The sequence below is a fragment of the Microtus oregoni genome, unplaced genomic scaffold (genome assembly GCF_018167655.1).
Source record: "Microtus oregoni isolate MIOR12 unplaced genomic scaffold, Mior012 000097F_ref0000449, whole genome shotgun sequence".
Taxonomy (NCBI): domain Eukaryota; kingdom Metazoa; phylum Chordata; class Mammalia; order Rodentia; family Cricetidae; genus Microtus; species Microtus oregoni.
This window is the reverse complement of record NW_024544710.1, coordinates 156,318-180,208: the sequence shown is the minus strand read 5'-3', so window position 1 is coordinate 180,208 and position 23,891 is coordinate 156,318.

The following is a 23,891-nucleotide window of genomic DNA, read 5'->3' as shown; positions in this document are numbered from 1 at the left end:
GGCAGCACCCGGGGAGTAGAGGCCCTGCAGAGAGCCCAAGCAGGACAGGGGGCCAAGAAACCCCCGAGCTCCCCGTCCCAGGCTGGCGCCGTGGGCCAGAAACTCACCCCAATCGACAATCCTTTATTGTATAAGATTGTTTTGGCTATCCTGGGTTTTTTGTTTTTCCATATAAAGTTGATTATTGTCTTCTCCAGATCTGTGAAGAATTTTGATGGGATTTTGATGGGGATTGCATTGAATCTATAGATTGCTTTTGGTAGAATTGCCATTTTTACTATGTTGATCCTCCCAATCCAAGAGCAAGGGAGGTCTTTCCATTTTCTGGTGTCTTCTTCAATTTCTTTCTTCAAAGACTTATAGTTCTTGTCGAGTAGATCTTTCACTTCCTTGGTCAGGGTTACCCCAAGGTATTTTATGCTATTTGTGGCTATCGTGAAAGGTGATGCTTCTCTGATTTCCCTCTCTGCTTCCTTATCCTTAGTGTATAGGAAGGCAACTGATTTTTTGGAGTTGATCTTGTATCCTGCCACATTACTAAAGCTGTTTATCAGCTGTAGGAGTTCTTTGGTAGAATTTTTGGGGTCGCTTATGTACACTATCATATCATCTGCAAATAACGAAAGCTTAACTTCTTCCTTTCCAATACGAATCCCCTTGATCTCCTTATGTTGTCTTATTGCTATTGCTAGAATTTCAAGCACTATATTGAAGAGGTATGGAGAGAGTGGACATCCTTGTCGTGTTCCTGATTTAAGTGGGATGGCTTTGAGTTTTTCTCCGTTTAATTTAATGTTAGCTGTTGGCTTGCTGTAAATAGCTTTTATTATATTTAGGTAGGACCCTTGTATCCCTATTCTCTCCAAGACCTTTATCATAAAGGGGTGTTGAATTTTGTCGAATGCTTTTTCAGCATCTAGTGAAATGATCATATGGTTTTTTTCTTTCAGTTTATTTATATGGTGGATTACATTGATAGATTTGCATATGTTGAACCAGCCCTGCATCTCTGGGATGAAGCCTACTTGATCATAATGGATAATTTTTCTTATGTGTTCTTGGATTCGGTTTGCCAGTATTTTATTGAAAATTTTTGCGTCGATGTTCATGAGTGAGATCGGTCTGTAATTCTCTTTCTTGGTTGGGTCTTTTTGTGGTTTTGGTATCAGGGTAACTGTAGCTTCATAAAAGGAATTTGGCAATGACTCTTCTGATTCTATATTGTGAAATACATTAAGGAGTATAGGTATTAGTTCTTCTTGGAAGTTCTGGTAGAATTCTGCATTGAAACCATCTGGTCCTGGGCTTTTTTTCGAAGGGAGATTTTTGATAACCATTTCTAATTCTTCGCGAGAAACCGGTCTATTTAGATCATTCACCTGGTCTTGGTTTAGCTTTGGTATGTGGTACTTATTTAAAAAAAATGTCCATTTCTTTTGTATTTTCCAGTTTTGTGGCATACAGGCTTTTGTAGTAAGATCTAATGATTCTCTGAATTTCCTCTGTGTCTGTGGTTATGTCCCCCTTTTCATTTCTGATCTTATTTATTTGCGTGTTCTCTCTCTGTCGTTTAATTAGTTTGGATAGCAGTTTGTCGATCTTGTTGATTTTCTCCAAGAACCAGCTTTTTGTTTCATTGATTCTTTGGACTGTTTTCTGTGTTTCTATTTTGTTGATTTCAGCCCTCAGTTTTATTATTTCCAGTCTTCTACTTCTCCTGGGCGCGTCTGCTTCTTTTTTTTCTAGAGCTTTCAGGTGTGTTGTTAAGTCCCCAATGTATGCATTCTCCGTTTTCTTTAAGTGGGCACTTAGTGCTATGAACTTTCCTCTTAGCACTGCTTTCATTGTGTCCCATAGGTTTGAGTATGTTGTCCCTTTATTTTCATTAAATTCAAGGAAGACTTTAATTTCTTTCTTGATTTCTTCCTTGACCCAGGTGTGGTTCAGTAGTTGACTGTTCAGTTTCCATGAGTTTGTCGGTTTTTTGGGGGCAGCGTGGTTGTTGCCTTCTAATTTTAATCCGTGATGATCTGATAAGACACAGGTGGACACTGATATTTTTTTGTATCTGTGGAGGTTTCCTTTGTTTCCGAGTATGTGGTCAATTTTTGAGAAGGTTCCATGAGCTGCAGAGAAGAAGGTATATTCTTTCCTATTTGGGTGGAATGTTCTATAGATGTCTGTTAAGTCCATTTGCTTCATTACCTCCAATAATTCTCTTAATTCTCTATTAGGTTTCTGTCTGATTGACCTGTCCCTTGGAGAGAGAGGTGTGTTGAAGTCTCCTACTACTAGTGTGTGTGGTTTGATGTCTGCCTTGAGTTCTAGTAATATTTCTTTTACATAAGTAGGTGCTTTTATATTGGGGGCGTATATATTCAGGATTGAGACCTCCTCCTGATGAATTGTTCCTGTTATGAGTATAAAGTGACCGTCTCGGTCTCTTCTGATTGATTTTAGTTTGAAGTCAGTTTTGTTAGAAATTAGTATGGCCACACCTGCTTTTTTCTTAGGACCATTTGCTTGAAACACCTTTTCCCAACCCTTTACTCTGAGTAGGTGCCTGTCTTTGTGGTTGAGATGTGTTTCTTGCAAACAGCAGAATGTTGGATCCTGTTTTCGTATCCAATCTTTTAGCCTGTGCCTTTTTATAGGTGAATTGAGCCCATTAATATTAAGTGATATTAATGACCAGTGGTTGTTTACTCCGTTTATTCTTATTGCTTTTGGTAGTAGAGATTGTCTCCCTTCTTTGAGATGTGCTCGTGAAGGGTCATTAGATGCCTGGGTTATTGTAGGCAGTGTTGGCAGTGTTGGATTCCTTGGGTTGCGATTTTCCTTCTATTACTTTCTGTAGGGCTGGATTTGTGGCTACGTATTGTTTAAATTTGTTCTTATCCTGGAATGTTTTGTTTTCTCCATTGATAATGAATGATAGCTTGGCTGGGTATAGTAGTTTGGGTTTGCATCCATGGTCTCTTAGCTTCTGCAGAACCTCTATCCAGGACCTTCTGGCTTTCATAGTTTCCATCGAGAAGTCAGGTGTAAGTCTGATCGGTTTACCTTTATAAGTTACTTGCCCTTTTTCTTTTGCAGCTCTTAATATTTTTTCTTTAACCTGTATATTTTGTGTTTTGATTATTATATGGCGAGGAGATGTTTTTCTTTGATCCAGTCTGTTTGGTGTTCTGTATGCTTCTTGAATATTTAAGTGAATATCTTTCTTTAAGTTGGGAAAGTTTTCTTCCATAATTTTGTTGAAAATATTTTCTGGGCCTTTGAGCTGTGACTCTTCTCCTTCTTCTATTCCTATTATTCTTAGGTTTGGTTTTTTTATTGTGTCCCATAGTTCCTGAATGTTTTGTGTTGAGAATTTGTTGGCTTTGCTGTTTTCTTTGATCTGTTCGTTTATTTTCTCTATGGTGTCCTCAGCATCTGAGAGTCTTTCTTCTAGCTCTTGTATTCTATTGATTATGCTTGTTTCTGTAGACTCTGCTCGTTGGCCTAGATTTTCCATATTCAGCTGGTCCTCAGTTTGTATTTTCTTCTTTGCCTTCATTTCAGTTTTCAATTCTTGAACTGTTTCCATTACCTGTTTGATGGTTTTTTCTTGGTTTCCCAGGGTATCATGTACGTATTTACTCATTTCTTCAAACTTTTTGTTATACTTCTCATCCATTTCTATAAGGGCATTTTTTACATGTTGTTTAAGGGACTCTATTATCTTCATAAAGTCGATTTTTTCCATTTCTTCTGTGTTAGGTTGTTCAAATACTTCTGTTGTAAGATCATTGGGTTCTGATGTTTTCATGTTGTTTTTCGGATTATTGGGAGAATTCTTGCCTTGGCGCCTGCCCATCTCCTCCTATTGATCCTATCCAATGGGTCCTTTAAAAACCGGATCAGGTTTCCCTGCTGGCCACGGGCTCCGCTTACAAAATGCCCTCACTCTCTTTCGTGGTTCCTGCTGCAGGCCAAGAACCCTCTCACCCCTCTGAAGGATCTTCAGGACAGGACCAGGCTCCCCTTGTGCCAGTGACCTGGCCAACCAAAGGCCTACCTCTTTTTTTTTTTTTTTTTTTTTTTTTTTTTTCTTTGATTCGATTGTAGTAGGGCGATCTGCTCTCCTTATTGCACGCCTGTTCCCGCAGCTTGGGTCTGCCTCTGCGCCGGTCCCCGAAAGCCTCTTCCTGTATGCGGTGTTGCTCCGCCGCGTCTGGCCGCCGCCGCTCCGCCGCGTCTGGCCGCCGCCGCTCCGCCGCGTCTGGCCGCCGCCGCTCCGCCGCGTCTGGCCGCCGCCGCTCCGCCGCGTCTGGCCGCCGCCGCTCCGCCGCGTCTGGCCGCCGCCGCTCCGCCGCGTCTGGCCGCCGCCGCTCCGCCGCGTCTGGCCGCCGCCGCTCCGCCGCGTCTGGCCGCCGCCGCTCCGCCGCGTCTGGCCGCCGCCGCTCCGCCTCTGTGTGTCTGGACTACTGATTTTTTTGAGTTGATTTTGTATCCTGCCATATCACTGAAAGTATTTATCGGCTATAAGAGTTCCCTGGTAGAGTTTTTGGGGTCACTTTTATATACTATCATATCATCTGCAAATAATAAAAGTTTGACTTTTTCCTTTCCAGTTTGAATCCCCTTGATGTCCTTTTGTTGTCTTATTGCTATAGCCAGAACTTCAAGAACTACTTTGAAGAGACATAAAGAGAGTGGACAACCCTGGCTTGTCCCTTATTTTAGTGGAATCACTTTGAGTTTCTCTCCATTTAATTTGATGTTGGCTGTTGGCTTGTTGCATATTGCTTTTATTATATTTATATATGTTCCTTGTATCCCTGATCTCTCCAAGACCTTTATCATGAAGGGGTGTTAGATTCAAGGAAGACAAACCCTTATCCAAACCAATCAAAAGGCAGAGAGAGAACATCCAAATTAACTAAATCAGAAATGAAAAGGGGAATATAACAACAGACACTGAGGAAATTCAGAGAATCTTTAGGTCACACTATAAAAACATGTACTCTGTGAGCATGGGGACTTTGGGGGAGAGTTGAAGGGGAGGGGAGTGGCAGGGAGGGGAGCAGAGAAAATGTAGAGCTCAATAAAAATTAATAAAATAAAAAACAAAAACATGTACTCTACAAAATTGGAAAATGTAAAAGAAATGGACAATTTTCTGGATAAATACCAGATACCAAAATTAAATCAAGACCAGGTGAACAATTTAAATAGATCTATAAACTGCAAGGAAATAGAAGCTGTCATCAAAAGCCTCCCAACCAAAGAAACACCAGGGCTGGATGGTTTTAGTGCAGAATTCTACCAGAACTTTCAAGAAGTGCTAATACCTATACGCCTCAAAGTGTTCCACTAAATAGAAACATAAGGTACACTGCCAAACTCTTTATGAGGCTACAGTTACCTTGATACCAAAATCACACAAAGACTCAACCAAGAAAGAGAATTACAGTCCAATCTCAATCATGAACATAGATGCAAAAATATTCAGTAGATTCTCTTTTAAGATCCATGACTTCACTAGTCCTGGGAAGCTGGCTAGGTTTCTAGCCCCAGGCAGGATTACCCTTCTGCTGAGTGGGTCTTGAGTTCAACAAGACAGATGCTGGTAGACACTGGCATGTGAGTGCTACTTATTGCACCTTTATGCACATTTTCCCATGGCCTCTTAGGACTTAATTTCCAGGGGCTCTGAACCTACTACATGCTGACTGGCCTGAGCTGCTTTCCATGGCCCCCTAAATCATGTGCTTTTCATGCCTTCAAACCTACAATATGAAAAATGTCACATATCTCTGTTGCCATCTTGGGACAAAGCCTATCCCCCACCCCCCAGACCACAGCTCTATCACCTTCTGCGTGATGACTCTGGAGAGAAGCATTTTTTGGGGAGTTACCTTCAAGGAGCAGAAAACCCTTTCAGGCTAGACTTTCTTCCTTTAAATGAATTTGAGTCCTCTTGAGATAAAGCCTGCAAGGCATCAGATTTTGCCCTTTGGATCCCTTTCAATATATTACAGTTTTCTTTTCAATGATGCTGATGTCTAACAATTACAGTTATTTTCTCAGAAGTAGACTGAATGTGTTCCTGTCTTGAAATTTCTTCTGCCAAACAAATTAGTTCATTATCTTTAAATTCGGCTTCACATAGGTTCTCAAAACACAGACAGAATGAAAACACCTTCTTGGCCAAAATATTACACAGATGGCCCCTGGGATTATCAAGAACTTGAAGTAGCTGGTGGCTTTTAAACTTCTAATCCCAGTTCCAATGACTTCACGAGCCAGAGTTCTATTGTCTGTATTTTTCTAGCATTCTTGTTTTCCAAGTTTTTCTCAGAATGTCCCATTAAGCTCTGCTTCCAGCATGCTATGACTTTTCTAGTCCTAAGTACCCAAATCTTTAATGTACCAGCTTCAAAACAGTTCCAAGGCAGAAGAACCACATAGTCAGGTTTGACAGCAGCAGCTCTGAGATATAGGGATAGGTATTAGTGGATCGGTTCAGTTGGCCCAAACAGGTGTCTAGGTGCCTCCCCTTGGTTTCTGTTATATTTGCACATATAGTTTTTAAGAAAAGTTGTTGGTTTAGGAAATAACAAAGAAACAGGCATCAAATCTCTATTCTGTAATCCCTGGCCTCCAACAAGGACATTCTTGGACTTGCTGCTTTTGGGGTCCCTCCTCTGCTTGACCAGCTTCTGTCTCTTGGTCTCATCATAAATTATCTTGTATATTCTCTTTCTTCTATCATTGATTTTTATTTTTAGCCCTTGATCATTAATATCTTTATATTTTATAACTTTTTCAGTGATTTTTAAAATTTAATGTACATAAATATCACCTGGAAAACTGAGCATAGTGGCACACATCTTCAAACTAAGCACTTGGGAGGCAGAGGCAGCTAGATCTCTGTGAGTTCAAGGCCAGCCTGGTCTACATAGAGACAGCTAGGGATACATAGTGAAACTCTGTCTCAGATAACACCAACCACCATCAAACCAAATCACCAGGGAAATTTTCTCAGTTGCAGATATGTATTCAGCAATTTGATTTGAGAATATCCACTTCTAACTCATATAACAATCCTTTGGGATGGCAGACTACACTTTAACTACTAATGCTGTGGTTGATGACTAATTTTTCATATATCCTGAGCTTAAAGTAATAATTAGTATTTAATATCATATCTTATATTGCCCAAGAATAGCTTCCACATTTCTTTATCTCTCCCGTCTGGTCATATCAAGTTCCTCATATTCTTAGCCTATCTGCAGCTGACAGTGTTATAATCTGATTATCAAATATCTTAAATGACTTTTAGTTTTTTGTTAGTTTGATTTTTGATTTTACTTTTTAAAAAGTTTTATTAGTTTGCTGAGAGTTTTGTACAACGTGTTTTGATCACAATCACCATCCTTTCCCCAACTCTTTCCAGATTTATGCCTTTCCTACCCACAGAATTTTGTGTCCCTTTTTAAAGCAGCCATTAAGATCAAGTTGTGCTGCCCAAATATTCTGGGTGACATGGTCTTCCACCAGAATGAGGATGCCTTACCAAGAGCTAAACTTCTAGACAAATATTTCTCTCTCTCTACCATCAGCTAACAAATACCAAAACTCTTCATCTAGGAGTAGGATTTCATGCTCAACTCCCATCTAAATGTGGTACAATCAATGAAATATCATAAACTGTTAAGAAAAATGAAGCTATGAAATTTGCAGGTAAATGTATAGATCTGGAAACAATCATCCTGAGTGAGGTAACCCAGAAATAGAAAGATAAACATCTCAGGTTTACTTTCATTTTGAACTTTATCTTTGAATATATATGTTCTATTTATAATACCCACAGAAGTCAGGAATTTAGTAAGGGACCATTGGGGAGAGAGAACTTCAAGATAAGAGATATAGAACACAGTAATATAAAAGGTTAAAGGAGAATAATGGAACAAGAATGGTTAAATTGGGGTCATAAATGATAGGGTAGAGGAGTGGGTAAAGGGAGGGATAACTAACACTACAGGCCTTTTGAAAAGGCTATACGAAAACCTACTACTGCAAAACTTCATAAAATATATACATATGAAAAAAGTAGTTCAATTGAATTATTCTATAGCAGGGATAATATCCAAACTAGACACCCCATGCTAGCTAATGTAAACCTCAGTACTGGGAATAGGTTACCTCTTTTGGAGATGTTGTACAGTGAGGTCATATACACCACCAAATATTAGAGGCTATTGCCAATCCTCCTCATTACCTGCTAGAACTTGATGGTAAGACCCTGTTGCTGAAGATAATATATACTTGTATCACAGAACAAGGAAATATCAAGCTGTATTCCCCTGAAAGCTACAACAACGACCAGCCTAACAAGACAGATTCACTGGTGCAACAGTGGCATGAATGTTATTGGAGTAATCAACCACTTTCTTTGTGGCTCAAAAGGCCAACTCCATGAGATGGAAACTACACCTGGAACTATTGAAAGGACCAAGAACCTGTTACTAGATAGGTCATAAGCCCTAGGAGAGAACCCAATAATATTATTCTACTAATTGTACATAGTATTAAAACTACTCCTAATGATTTAATGCTATACACATAGCTTAGAGTGTCTCTCAACCCTCACCAGAGAATCTGTTTGCAACAGATGGAAATTAATACAGAGACACAGTTGTGAAATATTGATTTAAGATGTGTTATGTTCATTTATGCTATGGTATATTTGTTTAATGATGCAAAGACATGTTGTATTTGTTTGATGAAATAAAATTAACCTCAGGAGGCCGAGTCAGCACCTAGCTAACAAGAAGTGGTAGGGAGGGATCATGTATATCTAGGGTTCTTAAGTGGGATCTAAGCAGAAGGACACTCTGTTTTGGGGCAGGGGACGCAGCCTAGGAAAGGAGGTTGGTTACTTGCTATTCAATGTTTCTGGGCAAGAACAATTTCATCTCAACCGTTGAATCCTGAGTTCTATAGAGGGATAGAATTCTAGCTCAAGTTCCCCTTAGTGGCTGTGATAGAGCTGATGCCTAATGGAACAGAATTCCTGCCCAGCTATGGCCAGCATGTCCAAACTGCTACTGGTAGCTGCAAAGTTGCAACTGCCAATTAGGACAGCTGTTGCTTAAGGGGCAGCTACTAATTGAATGAAAAATGAGACCCAAATTGGTAAGCATATAGAGAATTAATATGTAGCTAGTTCTACTTCATAACTACCATTATTTCTTTTTTTTTGTTTTGGGATGGTTTGTGTATTTTTATTCTCTTCCATCTTTGATCATTTTCTCTTTATCTTTCACCTTTGACAACTTGACGACTATGTGTTGTGTATAAACTTGGGTAAGTTAAATCTGACAGGTCACCTCTCACCTTCCAATGTCTGTGTATACCCCGCCCCCAGTATTGGGCGGATTCTCTGCTGTTGCTTCTCTGCATTAGTTTTCTACCCCCTTGACATTCCCAAGTCTTTCTGAACCCTGTTAGCTCGTATAATTTGCTCTTTTCAAAACGTCCCAAAGTTCCCATAAGTTTTCTTTATTCCTCCTCATTATTTTTTCTTTTTTTAACTTTTTTTTATTGAGAAAAGAGAAAAAAAACAAATTTCCTCCTCCTCCCAGCCTCCCATTTCCCTCCCCCTCCTCCCACCCTTCTCCCCCTCCCCCCACTCCTCTCCCCCTCCCTCTCCAGCCCAAAGAGCAGTCAGATTTCCCTGCCCTGTGGTAAGTCCTAGGTCCTCCCCCCTCCGTGCATTTCTAGGAAGGTGAACATCCAAACTGGCTAGGCTCCCACTAAGCCAGCACATTACGTAGGTTCAAAACCCATTATTTCTTTTAAGATTTACCTCTATATCATCCAGCAGCTGGTGGAAGTAATATGCAAAGATCCACAGTCAAACAATAGGTAGAGTCAGGGGAATCCCACAAAAGGGAATAGGGGGACTGCAGGAGCCAGTGGAATCAAGGACATCATGAGAACACAGCCCATAGGATCAACTAGCAGGGGTCACAGAGGCTGAAGCAACAATCATGGACCTTGTATGGGTCTGAGCTAGGCCCTCTGCATATCTGTTATGGTTGTATAGCTGTGTGCTCTTGTGGAACTCCTAAGAGTGGGAGTAGGAGTGTCTCTGGCTATTTTGCCTGCTCTTGGGAACCTTTTCCTCCTACTGGGTTGTCCTGTCCAATCTTGATAGAGGGTTTGTGCCTAGTCTTATTATAACATGTTATGCCATGTTTGGTTGATAACTCTTGGAGGCCTGCTCTTTCATTAAAGAAAGATGAGAATCTGGGGAAGAGGGGAGGTGAGGGGAGGACTGGGAAGAACGGAGAAATAGAAAACTATTGTCAAGACGTTATTTATGAGAGAAGAATAAAAGAAAAAAAGATATTTGCCTCTAATTTACCCCTTATGCTAGCATAGCACATTTCAGAACTGGAGATTTCTTATCTGTGAATAAGCAACCAAAATTTTCAGGAGAGGCTCAAATTACTTTCTTTTTTATCTTTTCATTTATTTTACAACCTTATGGCAGTTTCCTTTCCTCTTCTCCTTCCCTCACCCCCTGCCTACCCCCACCCCCACCATCCACTCCTCCTCTGTTTTTTTATAAGAAAGGGGCAGGCCTTGCATGGGTGTCAACAAAGTATGGCATATCAAATTGAGGTAGGACTAAGCTCCTCCCTTTGTGTTAAGCCTGGGCAAGACAACCCAGTATGAGTAATAGGTTCCCAATAGTCATCCCAAGCATTAGAGATAGGCCCTGATCCCACTGTTAAGAGTCCTACATATAGGCCAAGCTACATAACTGTCACACAGTTGTAGAAGTCCTATGCCTGTCACATGCAGAATCCCTAACTGTCAGTCCAGAGTATCTTAGGTCCCATGAGCCCAGGATTATTAGAGGACATTCCAGTGACTGTCTGTGGATCTCTGCCTCTGTTTCCATCAGTTACTAGATGAAGGCTCTGTGATGACAATTAGGGCCACCAATCTGATTATAGGAGATGGCCAGGTCAAGCACCCTCTCCACTATTACTAGGAGTCTTAACTGGGATCATCCTTGTGGATACCTAAGCGTTTCCCTGGTACCAGGCTTCTCCCTGATCCTGAAATGACCCCCTATCAAGATATTTCATTAGTCTCCCCGTCTATACCTCCTCTAACCCACCCAAACTGATCCCCCCTGTTCTCATCCCCTGCCCCCACTTTACCCAGGAGATCTCTTCTATGTTCCCTTCAGAGGGAAATCATGCATCCCTCTTTGGGTCCTCCTTGTTCCTCAGCCTCTCTGGTTATCCTTTACTTTATATCTAATATTCGTTTGTGAGTGAGTATATACTATGTGTCTTTCTGAATCTGGGTTACCTCACTTGGAATTATTTTTTTTTCTAGTTCCATCCACATGCTTGCAAATTTTATGATATCAGTGTTTATTTTACAGCTGAGCAGTACTCCTTTTTGTATATGTACCACGTTCTCTTTATCAGTTCTTCAGTTGAGGGACATCTAGGTTGTTTCCAGGTTCTGGCTTTTATGAATAATGCTGCTATGAACATAGTTGAACAAGTGTCCTTGTGGTATGGTTAGGCATCCTATGGAAATGTGCCCAAGATTGGAATAGCTGGGTCTTTTTTTTTTAATTTATTTTTTATTGAAAAAAAAATTCCGCCTCCTCCCAGCATCGGATTTCCCTCCCCTTCCTTTCACTCCTCTCCCTCTACCCCCAATCCTCTCCCCCTCCTTCTCCAGTCCGAAGAGCAGGTCTAGGAAGTCCCCTCCATCCAGGTCTAGGAAGGTGAACATCCATACTGGCTAGGCTCCCTCAAAGCCAGAACATGAAGTAGGATCAAAACCCAGTGCCATTGTCCTTGGCTTCTCATCATCCCTAATTGTTCGTCATGTTCAGAGAGTCCAGTTTTATCCCATTCTTTTTCAGTCACAGTCCAGCTGGCCTTGGTGAGCTTCCAATAGATCAGCCCTACTGTCTTAGTGGGTGGGTGTGCCCCTCACGGTCCTGAATTCCTTGCTCATGTTCTCCCTCCTTCTGCTCCTCATTGGGACCTTGGGAGCTCATTCCAGTGCTCCAATGTGGGACTCTGTCTCTATCTCCATCCATCGCCAGATGAAGGTTCTATGGTGATATGCAAGATATTCATCAGTATGGCTATCGGATGTGGTTATTTCAGGTTCCTTATCTTCAGCTGCCCAAGGAACTAACTGAGGACCTCGGCTTGGGCACCTGAGAGCCACTCTAGGTTCAAGTCTCTTGCCAACCCTAAAATGGCTCCCTTAATTAAGATATGTGCTTCCCTGCTCCCCTATCCAAACTTCCTTTATCCCCAATCATCCCGTTTCCCCAAGTTCCCCCCATCTTCCCCTTCTCACTTTTCTCTCCCCATTTCCCCTTACCCCCATCCCACCCCTCCCCCAAGATCCCAATTTTTTGCCCAGCAATCTTGTCTACTTCCCATATCCAGGAGGATAACTATATATTTTTCTTTGGGTTCACCTTCTTATTAGCTTCTTTAAAATCACAAATATAGACTCGATGACCTTTGTATATGGCTAGAAACCAATTATGAGTGAGTACATCCCTTGTTCATCTTTTTGAGTCTGGGTTACCTCACTCAGGATAGTGTTTTCTATTTCCATTCATTTGCATGCAAAATTCGAGAAGTCATTGTTTTTTTTTACCGCTGAGTAGTACTCTAATACGTATATATTCCACACTTTCTTCATCCATTTTTCCAAGAAGGACATCTAGGTTGTTTCCAGGTTCTGGCTATTACAAATAATGCTGCTATGAACATAGTTGAGCATATACTTTTGTCATAGGATAGGACATCTCTTGGGTATATTCCCAAGAGTGGTATTGCTGGGTCCAGGGGTAGGTTGATCCCGAATTTCCTGAGAAACCGCCACACTGATTTCCAAAGTGGTTGTACAAGTATGCATTCCCACCAGCAATCGATGAGGGTACCCCTTCCTCCACAACCTCTCCAGCAAAGGCTATCATTGGTGTTTTTTATTTTAGCCATTCTGACAGGTGTAAGATGATATCTCAAAGTTGTTTTGATTTGCATTTCCCTGATCGCTAAGGAGGTTGAGCATGACCTTAAGTGTCTTTTGGCCATTTGAACTTCTTCTGTCGAGAATTCTCTGTTCAGTTCAGTGCCCCATTTTTTAATTGGGTTAATTAGCATTTTAAAGTCTAGTTTCTTGAGTTCTCTATATATTTTGGAGATCAGACCTTTGTCTGTTGTGGGATTGGTGAAGATCTTCTCCCAGTCAGTGGGTTGCCTTTTTGTCTTAGTGACAGTGTCCTTTGCTTTACAGAAGCTTCTCAGTTTCAATAGGTCCCATTTATTCAATGTTGCCCTTAATGTCTGTGCTGCTCAGGTTATACATAGGAAGCGATCTCCTGTGCCCATCTGTTGTAGGGTACTTCCCACCTTCTCTTCTATTAGGTTCAGTGTGTTCAGATTGATATTGAGGTCTTTGATCCATTTGGACTTGAGTTTTGTGCTTGGTGATAGAAAAGGGTCTATTTTCATTCTTCTACAGGTTGACATCCAGTTGTGCCAGCACCATTTGTTGAAGATGCTTTCTTTCTTCCATTGTATACTTTTAGCTCCTTTATCAAAAATGAGGTGTTCATAGATTTGTGGGTTAAAAACCGGGTCTTCTATTCAATTCCATTGGTCGACTTTTCTGTTTTTATGCCAATACCATGATGTCTACATTACTGTAGCTCTGTAATAGAGTTTGAAGGTAGGGATGGTAATGCCTCCAGAAGTTCCTTTATTGTATAATATTGTTTTGGCTATCCTGGGTTTTCTGTTTTTCCATATAAAGTTGATTATTGTCCTCTCAAGATCTGTGAAAAATTTTGATGGGACCTTGATGGGGATTGCATTGAATCTATAAATTGCCTTTGGTAGAATTGCCATTTTTACTATGTTGATCTTCCCAATCCAAGAGCAAGGGAGATCCTTCCATTTTCTGGTGTCCTCTTCAATTTTTTTCTTCAATGCCTTAAAGTTCTTGTCAAATAGATCTTTCACTTCCTTGGTTAGAGTTACCCCAAGATATTTTATGCAGTTTGTGGCTATCGTGAAAGGTGATGCTTCTCTGATTTCCCTCTCTGATTCCATATCTTTTGTGTATAAGAGGGCGACTGATTTTTTGGAGTTGATCTTGTATTCTGCCACATTACTAAAGGTGTTTATCAGTTGTAGGAGTTCTTCGGTGGAGTTTTTGGGGTCGCTTATGTACACTATCATATCATCTACAAATAACGAAAGTTTAACTTCTTCCTTTCCAATTCGAATCCCCTTGATCCCCTTATGTTGTCTTATTGCTATTGCTAGAACTTCAAGCACTATATTGAAGAGGTATGGCGAGAGTGGACAGCCTTGTCGTGTTCCTGAGTTTAGTGGGATGGCTTTGAGTTTCTCTCCATTTAATTTGATGTTAGCTGTCTACTTCCTGTAAATAGCTTTAATTATATTTAGGTATGACCCTTGTATCTCTAATCTCTCCAATACTTTTATCATAAAGAGACGTTGAATTTTGTCAAATGCTTTTTCAGCATCTAATGAAATGATCATATGGTTTTTTTCTTTCAGTTTATTTATATGATGGATTACATTGATATATTTTCATATGTTGAACCAGCCTTGCCTCTCTGGGATGAAGCCTACTTGATCATAATGGATAATTTTTCTAATGTGTTCTTGGATTCGGTTTGTCAGTATTTTGTTTAGGATTTTTGCGTCGACGTTCATGAGTGAGATTGGCCTGTAATTCTCTTTCTTGGTTGAGTCTTTGTGTGGTTTTGGTCTCAGAGTAACTGTAGCTTTATCAAAGGAATTTGGCAATGACTCATCTGTTTCTATATTGCGAAATACATGAAGGAGTATAGGTATTAGGTCTTCTTGGAAGTTCTGGTAGAATTTTGCATTGAAACCATCTGGTCCTGGGCTTTTTTGGTCGGGAGGTTTTTGATAACAGCTTCTAATTCTTTGCGACTAACAGATCTATTTAGATTGTTCAACTGGTCCTGGTTTAACTTTGGTATATGGTATTTATCTAAAAAAGTGTCCATTTCCTTTACATTTTCCAGTTTTATGGCATATAGGATTTTGTAGTAAGATCTAATGATTCTCTGAATTTCCTCTCTGTCTGTGGTTATGTCCCCCTTTTCATTTCTGATCTTATTTATTTGCGTATTCTCTCTCTTCCGTTTGATTAGTTTGGATAGGGGTTTATCAATCTTGTTGATTTTCTCCAGGAGCCAGCTTTTTGTTTCATTGATTCTTTGGATAGTTTTCTGTGTTTCTATTTTGTTGATTTCAGCCCTCAGTTTGATTATTTCCAGTCTTCTACTCCTCCTAGGTGAGTCTGCTTCTTTTTTTTCTAGAGCTTTCAGGTGGGCTGTTAAGTCTCCAATGTGTGCTTTTTCTGTTTTCTTTAAGTGGGCACTTAGTGCTATGAACTTTCCTCTTAGGACTGCTTTCATAGTGTCCCATAAGTTTGAATATGTGGTTTCTTTATTTTCATTGAATTCAAGGAAGACTTTAATTTCTTTCTTTATTTCTTCCTTAATCCAGGTTTGGTTCAGTAGTTGACTGTTCAGTTTCCATGAGTTTGTAGGCTCTCTGGGGGTAGCATTGTTGTTGAATTCTAACTTTAATCCATGGTGATCTGATAAGACACAGGTGGTTACTAATATTTTTTTGTATCTGTGGAAGTTTGCTTTGTGCCTGAGTATTTGGTCAATTTTTGAGAAGGTTCCATGAGCTGCAGAGAAGAAGGTATATTCTTTCCTACTTGGGTGGAATATTCTATAGATGTCTGTTAAGTCCATTTGATTCATTACCTCCATTAATTCTCTTATTTCTCTGTTAGGTTTCTATCTGATTGACCTGTCCATTGGTGAGAGAGGAGTGTTGAAGTCTCCTACTGTTAGTGTGTGCAGTTTGATGGCAGCCTTGAGTTTTAGTAATGTTTCTTTTACGTACGTGTGTGCTTTTATATTAGGGGCATAGATATTCAGGATTGAGACTTCATCCTGATGAATTGTTCCTGTTATGAGGTATAAAATGTCCCTCTCCAAAAACAAAACAAAAAACAAAACAAAAAAAATGTCCCTCTCCGTCTCTTCTGATTGATTTAAGTTTGAAGTCAACTTTGTTAGAGATTAGTATGGCCACAACTGCTTGTTTCTTAGGTCCATTTGCTTGATAGGCCTTTTCCCAGCCCTTTACTCTGAGTAGGTGCCTGTCTTTGTGGTTGAGGTATGTTTCTTGTATACAGCAGAATGTTGGATCCTGTTTTAGTATCCAGTCACTTCGCCTGTTCCTTTTTATTGGTGAGTTGAGTCCATTGACATTAAGTGATATTAATGACCAATGGTTGTTAACTTCGGTCACTTTTTTAGTAGTAGAGTTTGTGTGTTTCCCTTCTTTTATTCCCATTTATTTATTTATTAAAGATTTCTGTCTCTTCCCCGCCGCCTCCTCTCATTTCCCTCCCTCTCCCCCAATCAAGTTCTCCTCCCTTGTCAGCCCATAGAGCTATCAGGGTTCCCTGCCCAGTGGGAAGTCCAAGGACCACCCACCTCCATCCAGGTCTAGTAAGGCAATCATCCAAACTGCCTAGGCACCCACAAAGCCAGTACGTGCAGTAGGATCAAAAACCCACTGCCATTGTTCTTGAGTTCTCAGTAGTCCTCATTGTCCGCTATGTTCAGCAAGTTGGGTTTTATCCCAGGTTTTTTCAGACCCAGGCCAGCTGGCCTTGGTGAGCTCCCGATAGAACATCCCCATTTTCTCAATGTGTGGGTGCACCCCTCGTGGTCCTGAGTTCCATGCTCGTACTCTCTCTCCTTCTGCTCCTGATTCGGACCTTGAGATTTCTGTCCAGTGCTCCAAATTGGGTCTCTGTAGGGATAAGTCCTGCCACTTAGGGGGCATGTTCGCCTCGGGCTAATATTGGCCTATAAATTTGGCAAGCGTGCGCCACCAACGCCCATATTACTACAGATTGGTGCCCAGACGTGAGGACATCTGAATCCACTGAAAGCCTGAGAAAGGTTGGGAAAGAGAAGAGCATGTTTTCTTGGTAGCTGCAATTTAATAGAGGCTTCCTGACTCAGCTTTAGCTGCAAAACCCTGCAGCTCTTTAAGAGGTCCTGCCACGAAACACTTAAATGGTGTTGACGAAAAGCTGAATGCATGCTTTTCGGTTTTCAGCCATAGCAGGAAAAAAAGCTGCGCCGTTTAAAGATGCCAGCTTTCTGGGCTGTCCTGCCAGGGCAAACTCTGACTCTTTTATGCAGGTGGTTCGTGCGGTTTGCAAGCACAGGCTGCTGAAGCTCGCTTGCTGGCAGGGACCTTGAAATGCCATAGAGTTGCGGCAGTAAACATGGCTACAGCCAGTACCTCAGCCATGAGGCTGGAAAGCTAAGAAATGGGCTACATGTAGCCGGCAAAGCCACGCCTTTAATCCTACTGATATTGCTTGGTAAATTAAAGACTCTTGTGGTCAGAAAAAGAGAGATATACAGTAAAGAGAGATTCAAAGACAAAGAAAATTTTTAAATGGTTTAGAGTGTGTTAAAAATATATGCAGACTAAAAGTTGAAGTTCTTAAAGTAAAAAACAAAAAAAGGAGGAGAGTTGTTGTGTGTGGTAGTACACACCTTTAATCCCAACACTTGGAAGGCAGAGGGAGATTGACCTCTGTGACTTCAAGGTGTGGTAGCACACGCCTTTAATCCCAGTGCCTAGAAGGCAGAGGCAAACAGATCTCTGTGAGTTCAAGGTGTAGTAGTGTACACCTTTTATCCCGAATGCCTGGGAGGCAGAGACAGGCAGATCTCTGAGAGTTCAAAGACAGCCTAGTCTACAGAGTTACTTCAGGTCAAAGATACAGAGAACCTGTCTCAAAAAGCAAAGAGTTAAAACTAAACATAAACAAAATAGAGGTTAAAACAAAGCTGCACAAAGATGGAAAATACACAGAGAATTTTGATACTGTATGCTATTATGCTCTCTTTAAATTATTTAAATGCTGAGGAAAGAGCAAAAGCTACTAAAAGATATTTGTTTATAAATGCTCCTGAACTAATCCAACATAGATATTTTGAATTTGGATCTTAGGATATGATATTTTGGAAAAGAGATTCTTCTTTTGTTTTCACAGAGGATCAGACCTTGTGGATTGCATTTATCCTGATATGGTATGATGGACCATGCCCTTCTGAAGGGTTGGTGTGAACACCTTCAGAAAATTGCTTCACTTAACTGCCAACTGAGATGAAACTAGCACACAGGTTATACCATGAAAGACCTAATTAATGACGCCCCCATTCAGCAGGAAGCAGTTTGGAGAGAAATAACTGCGTCCATATTCCCAAAAAATGTTTATAAATGTTCTTTTACATTTAAAGGGGGATATGATATAGGTATGAATAATTTGCATTAGTATAGATTTTGCTTTATTGATAGAGATTTACGGTCAATTTTGTTATGTGTATATGTATTTCTGATATTGATTAAGGTATTGTGATTGTGTAGTTCATTATTAAAATGTAATGTATAATTAGGAAATATAGGTTGTTGATGGATAATCATAAATAATAGTCAAGTTTGTAGTCATGTTAGTTAATATTTTCTAGATATGCATAGATATATTTTAGATAGGCATTCTTCATATTTTTCAAAGATTATAGAATATGGCATTTTAAATGTTTTAATAACTGAGGACTTTTCATGACAATGAGACACTCTGCTCCCGGCAGCACCAATCTACTTCAAGAGGAAGATGGGCATCGAAGAGGCACCTTATGGAGTTTGATAGCCATTTGGGCAAGAAACTGCTCTTGCCTGGACTATTGCATAAACTGGACACAGAGAACCCACAGAGAGAGGACTACTGAACTTGCCTAAGGTGAGATGATCTTTCGGGGTTCCTGATTCATGAAAGAGTCTGCGAGACATTCTGCAGGACACAACAGATCTGACTTTGAATTTTCCTGCTTTATGGAAATGTCTGCTGGATACCATGGGCCTGAAGACTGAAGATGGATGCCCCAACGGTAAAGAGGAACTTTGGGTGACTGTCCAGGCAGCGAGATGTCTCTGTCATTTCTAGAGTTTTAAAAGTTGCTTTTTTCTTGTTTGCTTAGGTAGTATTGTATCTTTCTGGAGTCTTTGATGGAGTTAAGAATAGTTAGTTATAGTTATAGTTTTCCTTAGTTATGATAAAGATTATTGTAGCTTTTACTTGATAACTGTTTTGTTATATGTAATTTTGCTATGTTAAAGTTAAAGCCTTTTTTTTTGTTTAAACAGAAAAAGGGGGAACGATGGAGGAAGGTCATTGGCTAATAAAGGAACTGCCTTGGCCCATTTTATTGGTTAGAAGATAGGTGGGAGGAGTAAATAGAACAGAACGCTGGGAGGAAGAGGAAGTGAGCTCAGACTCCACAGCTCTCCTCTCGGGAGCAGACACCTCAGAGAGATGCCATGCTCCGCTCTCCCGGGCAGACGCACGCCGATGAAGCAAGCCGCCAGGTTAGACATGCTAAACCTTTCCCGGTAAGACCGGTGCTCACAGATTATTAGAGATGGGTTGATTGGGATGTGAGAATTAGCCTGTAAGGGCTAGAGCTAAAGGGCCAAGCAGTGTTTAAAAGAATACAGTTTGTATGTTGTTATTTTGGAGCATAAGCTAGCCATGTTGGCAGCCAGGGTGCTGGGGATGCAGCCTCACCACTCTTATTACTACAGGTCTCTGTCTCTGTCTCCTTTCATCGCCTGATGAAGGTTAATATTCTGGAGGATGCCTATATGTTTTTCTTTGGGTTCTCCTTATTTAGCTTCTCTAGGATCACTAATTATAGGCTCAATGTCCTTTGTTTATGGCTAGAAACCACATATGAGTGAGTAAAAATCTAATCACCCCAAGTATAAAATGGGGCACTGAGCTGAACAGAGAATTCTCAACAGAAGAAGTTCAAATGGCCAAAAAACACTTAAGGTCATGCTCAACTTCCTTAGCGATCAGGAATCAAGACAACTTTAAAATACCATCTTACAACTGTCAGAATGGCTAAAAAAAAAAAAAAAAAACAAACACCAATGATAGCCTTTACTGGAGAGGTTGTGGAAAAAGGGGTACCCTCATCGATTGCTGGTGGGAATGCAAACTTGTGCAACCACTTTGGAAATCAGTGTGGCGGTTTCTCAGGAAATTCGGGCTCAACCTACCCCTGGACCCAGCAATACCATTCTTGGGAATATACCCAAGAGAGGCCTTATCATACAACAAAAGTATATGCTCTACTATGTTCATAGCAGCATTGTTTGTAATAGCCAGAACCTGGAAACAACCTAGATGCCCTTCAATGGAAGAATGGATGAAGAAAGTATGGAATGTATACATATTAGAGTACTACTCAGCAGTAAAAAACAAGGACTTCTTGAATTTTGCATACAATTGGATGTGTTTCCCTTCTTTGAGTTGCGCTGGTGAAGGGACTCTAGATGTCTGAGTTATTGTGGTCATTGTTGGACTCCTTGGTTAGTGATTTTCCTTCTATTACTTTCTGTATGGCTGGATTTGTGGCTACATATTGTTTAAATTTGTTTTTATCCTGGAAAATTTTATTTTATCCATTTATAGTGAACGAAAGCTTGGCTGGGTATAGTAATCTGGGCTTGCATCCATGGTCTCTTAGTTTCTGCAGTACATCTCTCTGGCTTTCATGGCTTCCATAGAGAAGTCAGGTATAAGTCTGATAGGTTTACCTTTATAAGTAACTTGGCTTTTTTCCTTTGCAGCTCTTAATATTCTTTCTTTATTTTGTATGCTTTGTGTTTTGATTATTATATGGCGAGGGGATGGTTTTTTTGTTCCAGCCTATTCGGTGTTCTTTACGCTTCTTGAGCCTTCATAGGTATATCTTTCTTTAGGTTGGGAAAGTTTTCTTCTATAATTTTATTAAATATATTTTCTGGACAATTGAGCTGTACTTCTTCTCCTTTTTTTCCTCCTATTATTCTTAGGTTTGGTCTTTTTATTGTGTCCCATATTTCCTGAGTGTTTTGTGATGAGAGTTTGTTGGACTTGCTGTTTTCTTTGATCAGAGTGTTTATTTTCTCTGTGGTATCTTCAGAATCTGAGATTCTTTCTTCTATCTCTTGTATTCTGTTGGTTATGCTTGTTTCTGTAGTCTCTATTCATTTACCTAGATTTTACATGTCCAGCTGGCCCTCTCTTTGTGTTTTCTTCTTTGCCTCCATTTCAGTTTTCAAGTCTTCAACTGTTTCCATTATCTGTTTGATTGTTTTTCCTTGGTTTTCTAGGGTATCATTCACTGATTTATTCAATTCTTCAAACTTTCTGTTATACTTCTCATCCCTTTCTATAAGGGCATTTTTCACATGCTGTTTAAGGGCGTCAATCACTTTCATAAAGTCAATTTTTTCTACTTCTTCTTGATTAAGGTGTTCATGTCCTCCTGTTGTGAGGTCGCTGGGTTCTGGTGGTTTCATGTTGTTTTTCAGATTGTTGGGTGAATTCTTGCATTGGTGCCTGCCCATCTCTTCCTCTGAATGCTTCCCTATGGATCTTCTTTTACAGGATCAGGTCTCCTTGCCTACTGATGTACCTTCCCAGTGATGGCACTCCCCAGTGATAGCTCTCCTGTTGCTACAGTGATGTCTCTCCTGGTGCCAAGATTAGATCTCCGTGTTGGTTGGGTAGCTCGTAAACAAAGTACCTACCTTGCTTGCTGCAGGCAGGCTATTGAAACAAAGGAACTCCTGCCCGCTGGTTGCCCTCAGGATTCGGTCCCAGTGCCCAGACAGGCTGAGCTGGGTGATGTTATATGCCCGAAGAGGGAAGGGAGGCAGAAGGGGGAAGGGTTCTGGATGCAAGCTGGGTGGGATAGGAAGAGAAAGGCAGTATTCAGGGAGTAGAGGCCCTGCAGGAAGCCCAGGAAGTATAGGGGGGGGGTGAGGAACGTCTGAGTTCTGTGTCCCGGGCTGCTGCCATGTGTCAGAAACTCACCCCAATGATGGCTCTCCTGTTGCTGAGATCAGATCCTAGACTTGAATTTTGTGCATGGTGATAGATATGGTTCTATTTGCATTCTTCTACATGTCGACATACAGTTACGTCAGCATCATTTGTTAAAGAAGCTTTCTCTTATTCATTGTATAATTTAGTCTTCTTTGTCAAAAATCAGGTATCCATAGATATGTGGATTTACATCAGGATCTTTGATTATATTCCATTGAGCCACCTGTCTGCTTTTATGCCAATACCATGCTGTTTTTATTGCTATAGCTCTATAGAGGAGCTTGAAATCAGGGATGATGATACTTGTAAAGTTCCTTAATTTTATTGTACTATATTGAATAGATGTGGAAAGAATGGACAGCCTTGTTTTGTTCCTGATTTTAGTAGAATTACTTTGAGTTTCTCTCCATTTAATTTCATATAGGTTGCCAGCTTGCTGTATATTGGTTTTATTCTGTTTAGGTATGCTCCTTGTATCCCTGATCTCTGCAAGACCTTTATTATGAAGGGGTTTTAAATTTTGTCAAATGCTTTTTAAGTATCTAATGAGATAGTCATGTCATTTTTTTTCAGTTTGTTTATATGGTGGATTACATTGAGAGATTTTTGTATGTTTGAACCATCCCTGCATCTCTGGGATGAAGCCTACCTGATCAACGTGGATGACCTTTTTGATATGTTCTTGGATTCAGCTTGCCAGTATTTTCTTGAGTATTGCATCAATATTCATGAGTGAAATTGGTCTGTGATTTTTGTTCTTTGTTGAGTCTTTGTGTGGTTTGGATATCAGGGTAATGTAGCCTAATAAAAAATTGGCAATGTTCCTTCTGTTCATATTGTATGGAACAATTTGAGGGGTATTGATATTAGCCCTTTTTTGAAAGTCTGGTGGAATTATGCACTGAAATCATCTGGCCCTGGGCTTCTTTTGATTGGGAAACTTTAAATGATTATTTCCTTGTGGGTTATAGGTCTTTTAAAATTGTTTACCTGATCTTAATTTAATTTTTGTCTCTGATTTATTTGTTGTCCAATGAATTGTCCACTTCTTTTAGATTTTCCAATTTTGTGGGTTACAGATTTTTCTTTTCTAAAATTTATTTTAAAAACAATATTTTCTCATTTGTATAACAATCCCAGTCCCCTCTCCCTTCCTTCCTCTCACTCCTCTCTTGCACCTACTTCATCCCATTCACTCCTCAGAAAGGGTAAGGCATTGGGGGACAACAAAGTCTGGCACATCACTTTGAGGCAGGATAAAGGCCCAGTTCCCATATATCTAGGCTTTGCCTGGTATTCCTACAATAAGAACAGGCTCTAAAAAGCCATTTCAAGCAGTAGGGATAAATCCTGGTCCCGCTTCCAGTGGCCCTGTAGAAGGAGAGGCAGGCTGTTTTCCCACACGCCTGGCTAGCTTATGCCCTGAAATAACAACACACAAATTGTATTCTTTTAAACACTTCCTGGCCCATATCTCCAGTCTCTTACTGCCTAACTCTCACATCTTGATTAGCCCATTTCTATTACCGGGAAGGATCTTAACCTGCATCCATCTTGGAGTGGAGAGCTATAGCGTCTTACTCACTGCCTTCTTTCTCCCAGCATTCTGTTCTGTCTTTTCCGCCTACCTGTGTTCTGACCTATCAGGCCAAGCAGTTTTCTTTATTAATTAAACAATGAAAGCAACAGATTGATAGAAGACCCACCTACATCATGGCCCAAAGACTTCCCCAGCCACACATGTCACCCACATCTAAAGGAACTAGTTTGGGTCTATGCAG